This window comes from Mus pahari, chromosome 16, assembly GCF_900095145.1.
Source record: "Mus pahari chromosome 16, PAHARI_EIJ_v1.1, whole genome shotgun sequence".
In the NCBI taxonomy this organism is placed as follows: Eukaryota; Metazoa; Chordata; class Mammalia; order Rodentia; family Muridae; genus Mus; species Mus pahari.
Genome location: NC_034605.1, coordinates 67,232,878 through 67,242,451, shown reverse-complemented (window position 1 = coordinate 67,242,451; position 9,574 = coordinate 67,232,878). Strand labels below are relative to the sequence as shown.

General features: G+C 41.6%; 1 pseudogene across 1 annotated transcript; it reads right to left on the bottom strand.

Moving 5' to 3' along the window:
* Positions 1–7,770: 7,770 nt before the first annotated feature.
* Positions 7,771–8,647, bottom strand: LOC110333711 (annotated as a pseudogene). The gene has a single exon (XR_002381102.1). The product of XR_002381102.1 is annotated as a CTD nuclear envelope phosphatase 1 pseudogene (transcript).
* Between the last annotated feature and the right edge of the window lie 927 nt (positions 8,648–9,574).

The following is a 9,574-nucleotide window of genomic DNA, read 5'->3' as shown; positions in this document are numbered from 1 at the left end:
TGTGAGATGGAATTTCAGGGTTGTTTTGATTTGCATTTCCCTGATGACTAAGGATGTTGAACATTTTTTCAGGTGTTCCTCAGCCATTCGGTATTCCTCAGTTGTGAATTCTTTGTTTAGCTCTGTACTCCATTTTTTAATGGGGTTATTTGAATTTGTGGAGTCCAGCTTCTTGAGCTCTTTGTATATATTGGATATTAGTTTTTCTGGTCATTCTTATTGGCAGTTTATCTTGCCTACTTCATCCATTCCTTCTGCACTCCAATATCTAAATTTCTATTGGAAGCAAAAGGATTTAAAAACTATATGCAACTATTCTTAAGTATTGACCTCTCCTATCCAGGGTTTGTTTATTTATTCAGCAGTTGGCTGGTTTGTTTTAAAATGATGTATATTTTCATATCCTCAAAGCTTTCAAGCTCCTGTGTGAGAGACACAGCTTAGGGGCACCCAGAATTACCTGGCAATGGCAGCACATTTTTTTTTTTGCTTTTTTTTGGGGGGGGGGTACTTTATTTACATTTCAAATGTTTTCCCCTTTCCTTGTCTCCCCTTCATAAAGCCCCTTTCCCTTCCCTCTTCCTCCTGCCTCTATGAGGGTGCTCCCTGAATCACCCACTCTAGTCTTCCCTCCCTGGCATTCCCCTACAGATGTCCAATAATTTCATCCTCTGCCACATATGCAGCCGGAGCCATGAGTCCCTCCATGAATACTCTTTGGTTGGTGGTCCAGTCCCAGGGGGCATGTTCAAGGGGTCTGGCCAGTTGACACTGTTGCTCTCCCCATGGGGCTGCAAACCCTCTCAGCTCCTTCAGCTCCTCCACCCAGATCCCCCACTCAGTCCAGTGGTTGGCTGCAAGCATCTAGAGGGCAGCCCTTTCAACAGTATTCTTTTTCTCTTTGCCTGACTATAGTGGTTAGACACTAATAATTGGCAGCTGAGGATTTTGTTTGAAAGAGTGGCATGGACTGTATGTTACTCTATAAACTAATTAAATTATGAATTATTGATTTTTTTTTGAAAAAAGCATTCCAAACCCCGTGTATAATAATTGTTCTTACAATTGTTCTTATAATTCTTTTTCTTAAAAGTTTTATTTATTTATTTATTTATTTATTTATTTATTTATTTATTTTATGTATGTGGGTACATTGTTGCTGTCTTCATACACACCAGAAGAGGGCATCTGATTCTATTACAGATGGTTGTGAGCCACCTTGTGGTTGCTGGGAATTGAACTTAGGAGCTCTGGAAAAGCAGTCAGTGCTCTTAACCACTGAGCCACCTCTCCACCCCCTTGTTCTTATAATTCTTATAAACTGGTACCGGCCAGTGATTTTGTTCTCTGTACATCTTTCACTCTAGTTTAGCTGGTGTCTTCACAGACTCTGAATTTTTCTCCACATTTCTCCTACTATAGTCTCCACCATGACTCATTAAGGCCTTGACACTCAGGCTCAAATACAAACTTTCATCACTGTATATGGACCAGAAACTATTCTAGAATTTTCTGATCCAACTGCCCAGGATAAAATGGGAGAAAGTGTCACTCCAGCATTTGATATGCCCTTTCCTATCATTTAAGAAATGTTCAGTTTGGGCTAGAAATAAGACATGGTTGTCTCAGGGTCACAAGAAGTAGTAGCTATATCCCTGACTGCTACTCTCTGCTCCCTCTGAAGACAGCATAAAGGTCCTGATTGAAAGCAGACAGGGGATTCACATCAGGTTACTGTTTGTGGTGATAAGGCTCACTACACACTATCCCAAGTATAACCACAAGAGGCCAGCATATGAGTACTTCAATGTACCTTCTTGGCCATATCATTTATTTTGACAAATTATGCATAGGAGTAGCTCTGAAAGTTCATCTATGTGTAAAAGAAATTTATATCTATGAATTAAATTTCCATGTGAGATTCTATGCTGTCTGTACCAGAGAAAAAGAATGGATATTTTTGTTATGTCATTGGACTCCCTTAAAACAAAGATAAGGCATAAACTCAAATCTGTGTATAGACATGTGTTCTGTTTAAAGTGTTTTTCCTGGTCTTCTTTCTATTTTCTCTATCCTCATTCATTAATTTATTAATTCATTTTGTTGATGAAACAGGGTCTCTTGCAGATCAGGCTAATCTCAGATTTGCTGTGTAGCCAAGAATGATTTTGAAACTTCTGATCAACCCACCTCTATCTCCCAGGTTATAAGATTTCAGATGTGCATTCCCTTACATAGCTTTGGGTTTCTTTCCTGCATTTTATACAATTTTTTTTGTTTGTTTGTTTTAGAAAATTCCCTCTTGTTTTTTTTCCTCTGTATTTTTAATTTGAACATCCTTAATTCTTTCCTAATAGTCTTGTTACCACTTGCCAAACATTCCTCTCTATATGCTTGGTGTTAGGAGATAGATGATTTTCCTTCCAGACAGCTAGATCACACAGCATTTAAACAAATTTATATTTTAAAAAAGTGTAAAGAAACTGAATAGAAAGCTTAACGCTTTCCTCGAAACCAGTGGTTCTCAAACTGTGGGTCACAACCCCTTTGGAGGTCAAAGGACCCTCTCACAGAGGTCACCTAAGACCATCAGAAAACACAGATATTTACATTATAATTCATAACAGTAGCAAAATTACTGTTATGAAGTAGCAACAAAAAATAATTTTATGGTTGAAAGTCCCCACAGCATGAGTATTAAAGGGTCACAGCATTAGGAAGGTTGAGAACCACTGTTCTAGTCCTCTCTCTCTCTCTCTCTCTCTCTCTCTCTCTCTCTCTGCCTTCCTTTATAGCCCATCTCTACTTCTTTTGCCACTGTAACCCACAAAACTTCCTACCAGAGACTCCCAGTAGCTACCCTGGAATGGGACTCAGGTAGGTAATGTTTTACTATCCTTCTTGTTCTCCATTGCAGTTTCTCAAGTCTTACTTTCAGCAGCCTGCTTGCAGGAACCCCCAGCCCACCCCAACTCCAGTCATTGAAGATCCTACCTCTTAGTGGAACCCCCCCCCCCTCATCACTTTCATTCCTATCTCTTCAGATCTAGTCTTTGTCCTACTGAAACCTCCTTGCAAGAGCTCCCCCTCTTACCACACCTGTACTCCTGGGAAACTCTACCTCTTGGAGTGAACCCAATTCACTTAGCTCTTTTCCCCAGCTCTTCTCACCTTTCCTCCTAGTCCATCTCCATTCCTTTCTTCTTACCACAAGCCCGCAGAAGCATTCTCCACCCACAAATCCCACAGCCACCATACTTGCCCAGGATCCAGAGAAGGAAAAAACAACCAAAAAAATGGAACACTGACTGAACACATGACAGTATCAGAAATCAGCACCTAGAAACAGCTCAGTCATCACAGTTGCAGCTGCCTAGAACCCAGCATAAAAAGACAAGCATGAATAGCAAAGAAAATATACTTTCATCAGAACCCAACAATAACCATATTATAGTAGTCCCTAAGAAATTCAATATAGGGCTGGAAAGATGGCTCAGTAGTTAAGAGCACCAACTGCTCTTCCAAAGGTCCTGAGTTCAAATCCCAGCAACCACATGGTGGCTCACAACCATCCATAATGAGATCTGATGCACTCTTCTGGAGTGTCTGAAGACAGCTACAGTGTACTTGCATAAAGTAAATAAATATTAAAAAAATAAGCTTCGATATAGAATTGAACACAAGAAAAGACTTCAAAATACAAATTATGAATATATTCAAGAAATTTGAATAAATATAAGTTGAATATAAATAAAATATGAATAAATCCTACAGTGAAGACCGTGAAAACACAAAAATAGAGTTAAACAAAATAATGAAAACAATTAAAGACATCAAAGCAGAATTTAACAAAAAAATAGAATTACTAAAGAAAACTCAAACTAAAGTAAAACTGTAAATAAAAAATTTAGGAAGTTGGGGCTGGAGAGATGGTTCAGCAGTTAAGAGTACTGACTGCTCTATGTAGCAGAAGATGGCCTAGGTGGCCATCATTGGGAGGAGAGGCCCTTGGTCTTGCAAAGATTATATGCCCCAGTACAGGGGAATGCCAGGGGCAGGAAGCAGGAGTGGGTGGTTTGAGGAGCAGTGCGGGGGGGGGGAGGGTATAGGGGACTTTTAGGATGGCATTTGAAATGTAAATGAAGAAAATATCTAATTAAAAAAAAAAAAGAGTACTGACTGCTCTTCCAGAGGTCCTGAGTTCAATTCCCAGAAACCACATGGTGCCCCACAACTGTCTGGAATGTGATCTGATGCCCTCTTCTGGTGTGTCTGAAGGTAATGACAGTATACTAGTATACTCACATATATAAAATAAATAAACCTTAAAAAAACACCAAAAACCTTAGGAAGTCAAACAAAAACTTCAAAGGTAAGCATCACCAACAGACTACAAGACACAGAAGAGAGAATCTTAAAAGTGTTGAAGACAAGGTAGAAGAAATGGATACCTCAGTCAAAGAAAATGTTAAATTTAAAACGTGTCTAGGCAAAAAACATCTAGAATATAAGGGATGTTATGAAAAAAACCAAATCTATGACTAATAGGAATAGAAGAAGGAACAAAGGCCCACATCAAGGGCATAGATAATAAAATATTATTAACAAAACCATAGAACAAAGTTTCCTCAACCTACAGAAGGAAGTATCTATTAAGGTACAAGGAGCATACAGGACATAGACAGGATCAGAAAATAAATTTCTCATGGCACATACTAATCTAAGCACTGTATAAAAGAAAGAAAAGGTACTAAACCTTAAGGGGGAAAGGCCACATAACATATACTGGCAAGCTTACTAGAATAAGATCTAGCTTCTCATGGAGACTCATAAAGCTAGAATGACCTGGAGAGATGTCCTTCAAACTATAAGAGGCTAAAATGCCATCCCAGACTACTATAGTCAACAAAACTATCAATCACAATCAACCGAAAAAGAAAAGCACTCCATAGTAAAACAAAATTTAAGCAACTGTTACCGTCACTCTCTACAGAAGGCAATAGAAAACTTCAGTGACAAGAAATTAAACTCATCCAAGAAGACACACACACAAAAAAAATCCCTGAACAGAATCAAAAGATGGAGGAAAAACTCTGAACAATAAAAGAACTGTTGGACCAATCACAAAAGAAGTCACTAGATATGTACTCACTGATAAGCGGATATTAGCCCAGAAACTTAGAATACCCAAGTTACATTACGCAAAACACAAGAAAACCAAGAAGGATGACCATTGTGTGGATACTTCATTCCTCCTTAGAATAAGGAACAAAATACTCATGAAAGGATATAGGTACAGAGACAAAATTTAGAGCTAAGATGAAAGGATGGACTATCCAGAGACTACCCCATCTGGGAATCCATCCCATCATCAGCCACCAAACCCAGATACTATTGCACATGCCAGCAAGATTCTGCTGAAGGGACCCTGATATAGCGGCCTCTTGTGAGGCTATGCCAGTGCCTGGCAAACACAGAAATGGATGCTCACAGCCAGCTATTGGATGGAACACAGGGCCCCCAATGGAGGAGCTAGAGAAAGTACCCAAGGAGCTGAAGGGGGATGCAACCTTGTAGGTGGAACAACAATATGAACTAACGAGTACCCCCTGAGCTTGTGTCTCTAGCTGCATATGTAGCAGAAGATGGCCTAATTGGCTGTCATTGGGAAGAGAGGCCCCTTGGTCTTGCAAACTTTATATGACCCAGCACAGGGGAATGCCAGGGCCAAGAAGTGGGAGTGGGTGGGTAGGGGAGCAGGGGCGGGGGGGGGGGATAGGGAACTTTCGGGATAGCATTTGAAATGTAAATAACTGCTTGTGGACGTTGTACATCGTGGTGCGGAGCCTAGTGCGCACCACGATGTACAACGTCCACAAGCAGACAGAAATGGATGCTCACAGCCAGCTATTGGATGGAACATAGGGCCCCCCAATGGAGGAGCTAGAGAAAGTACCCAAGGAGCTGAAGGGGGATGCAACCTTGTAGGTGGAACAACAATATGAACTAACGAGTACCCCCTGAGCTTGTGTCTCTAGCTGCATATGTAGCAGAAGATGACCTAATCGGCTGTCATTGGGAAGAGAGGCCCCTTGGTCTTGCAAACTTTATATGACCCAGCACAGGGGAATGCCAGGGCCAAGAAGTGGGAGTGGGTGGGTAGGGCAGCAGGGGCAGGAGGAGGGTATGGGGAATTTTCGGGATAGCATTTGAAATGTAAATAAAGAAAATAATTTTAAAAAAAAGTATAAAAAAGAAATGTAAATGAAGAAAATAACTAATAAAAATTGAGAAAAAAAGAAAAAAATGAGGTACAAATCTAAACAGAGAATTTTCAACAGAGGAAACTCAAATGGCTGAGAAACATTTAAAGAAATACTCAGCACCCTTAGCTATCAGGAAAATGCAAATCAAAACTACTTTGAGATTCCATCTCACATCTGTCAGAATGGCTAAGATCAATACCACAAATGACAGCTCAGGCTGGAAACAGGTCATTGCCGATGGGAGTATAAACTTTTATAGACAGTATGGAAATCAGTGTGGCAGTTCTTCAGGAAGCTGGGAATATATTCACCTCAGTAATATTCCAGTATCTTAGACATGTACCCAAAGGACTTTACATTTTACTGCATACGTGCTTGTTCATTAGTTGCTTACTATTCACAATAGTCAGAAATTGGAAATAGCCTAGATTTCCATTAATTGATGAATGGATGATGAAAATGTGGCACTTTTATACAATAGATTATTATTCAGCTATTAAAAATGAAATTACAACATCTATAGTTGAATGATTGGAGCTATCAACTCAAGTGAGGTAACCCAGACCAAGAAAGGCAAATATTGTATGTGTTCTCTCATATGTGCTTGTTAGTTTTTAAGTATTTGTTATGCATACTATAATTCTTATACCTGCAGAGGTTAGGCACCTCGTAAGTAACTATAGGGGCAGGAAAGGATATACCAGCGAAGGGGAAATAGAATATACTGTTATAGAGATACAGGGGGAGACAAGAGAGGATTAAACAGGGAAGGGAACAGAAGGGATGGAGAAAGGAGGAGATATAGGGAAGGTCAACTAATACTGAGAGGCATTTACATTTACAGGCCTGTATGGAAACCTGCTACTGAAGGAGTTTCCTAAAATATATATGAACTAAAAACTGAGCCATTAAATAGTGGAAAAGACAATGCCATATATTGGTTTCAAAGTTATGATGTATGGTTTAAAAGAGGAAGGAAGAAAGGAGCTGATTACACGTATCAGGAGATTGGGGAAAGAAAAAAAATGAGGAAAAGTAAGGGAGGGAAAAGTCTGAGGATCCAGTGGCCTGAAATCCCAGTCCCCACCCATAGCCCAGCCCTTGGAGCAGGAGTGAAGAATTAGATCAGTTTTGTATAAGAGTTTTTAAAAAATCAAATCACAACAAAGTTGAATTGGCTTCTTTTGAGCCTTTGGGATATGTCTGTCACTCTGGCCAGTCCTGCCTCTTCACCAGACGGTTTCCGCTGCTCTAGGCCTTCACCTGCCTCAATCTGGCACTTCTACGGAGTGTGAACACAAAGAGTGAGGCGCTTCACCGTCTGGCCCATGTGTCCATCCAGACTCCGTAAGCGGTGTGTAGGGCTCCCAGTGCAGAGAGGGGTGAGAGGGGCAGACTCTGCCCAGGCAGTCCTCACTTTGGACAGGGCAACAGATGGCCCGTCCCAAGAGCTCTCCCCCTCCCTTTTTACTCCACCCCAACTCAGGTGGAGGGGGAACAGCTGTCACCAGAGCCTATGTTGGTGAAGGTTTCGGCTCAGCACCGATTGGAAATCAGCAGTGTACCTCAGGGCATCCAGCATTGGGAGAAGGTTGAGAAGGGCTGTGTCACTGGAGTCACTGAACCAGGATTTGATGGGGATGGCATTGTCTGGGTGACTCCTGTAAGCCCCAGGGGAGTTATTCAGGATCACGATGCTGGAAAGGCCACTATGGACCACAGAGAAGTCTTTGATGTAGCTGCCCAACTCCAAAGTGCAGTGCTGTCTGTAGTATCTCCTCTTAAGAATGCTTCTGCTATTGTCCAGTTTATCTGCCACAACAGAGCCATGAATTTCCATGTTTGCTGTGAACACCACAAGCTCATACCACTGGTTTACCACTTCTAAGAAGAAATCAACATGGAGTCTCTTATGTAAAAACAAAACAAAACAAAACAAAAACAAAACAACAGATAGGATGTTTGTCTATTACCACCTTGAGGATGAAATCGGGAGGTGTTCCAGGTCTCACTGTAGGCCTCAGAACCCCATCCTGGTGCGAGTGAATAAGGATTTCATCCAGATCCAGCACCAGGATCTTCCTCTTCACCTGGGCTAGTCGATTCCCAGACAAAGGAGATAAGGGAAGGATATCATATTGAACAGTTCGATACTGAATTACCATGAGGATCTGCCTCCGCAAAAGGTAAATACAGCGAAGGCCACAAACGTGCAGGCCCCGGGGCCCCAGCGGCCCAGCTTCACCAGCCTTCCGGGGGCAGCCCCCTGCCGCAGGGAGGGGTAACGAGCAGTAAAAGAGGCTGCAGAGATGAGTGGGTGTCTCAGAAGCCCCCCCAGTGAAGGGAAAGCCCAGTGAAACCGGAAAATGGGGGACTGGCATGGGCAGCCCGTGTGGGCTCACGTGAACAGGAAGTGGCACCAAGGACTTCAAGTGGGCTGCAGGCAGAAACAGGTCAGGCTAGGTCAGGGTCCTCTGAAACCGGGAGGGAAGGGCATGGAGAATTGGGGAAGGGGAAGTGGGGGAGCGACAATGACATATCTTATGCTACTAAGTAAAACTTCCAGTGCCAGTAATGGGTTACATCTAATTGAGCCACTGGCCAAAATGACCCCCATAGAATGCTTCAAAATAGCTTAAGCTATTGCCAGTACTGTTTGTTGCTCTCCACAAACTGAGGTAAGCCTCAGTTCTTGAAGACAACACTTTTTTCATCTCATTGAAGATGAAAAAGTTGGGCTGGTTCCTAATGAGAGGTTTCACTTCTACTGACTAACATTCATCTAGTACTAACTACTAAATGAAGTACTAGAAGGTACTCTGAATGCTACCAGAAGAGAATGGAAATCATCAACATAGCTAATTAGCCTGTGATCTACAACAGTGACATGCCTGTGAGATATGCTGGTGCAATAATGTCATGGGTGTTTTAGAATTAACTAACCACTCTGATTAGATTTAAAGCCCACTGTCACTGCTAGGGTGGCCAAGAACTTAAGGTTTGATAGGTCATGGCCGTAGGGGAAAAGCAAACACTACTGTTCTGCTAAAGAAACACAGCAATAAAATGATTCCTAAAAACATTTGCTATAACCATAGATCAGTGCCTCACTCATACATCACTAGAACAGCATCTTGCAGTAGATGGCAATTAACACAAAGACCCAGCAGCAGATAATATCTACAGAGTTAGAGATCTTTGAGTACTCAGTCCTAAACGGGATGTCTCCATCAAACACTCCCCTTAGAATTCTGGGAATTGTGCAGAAGAGGAGATGGAAAGATTTATCTGACTGAAATTTGTACTTA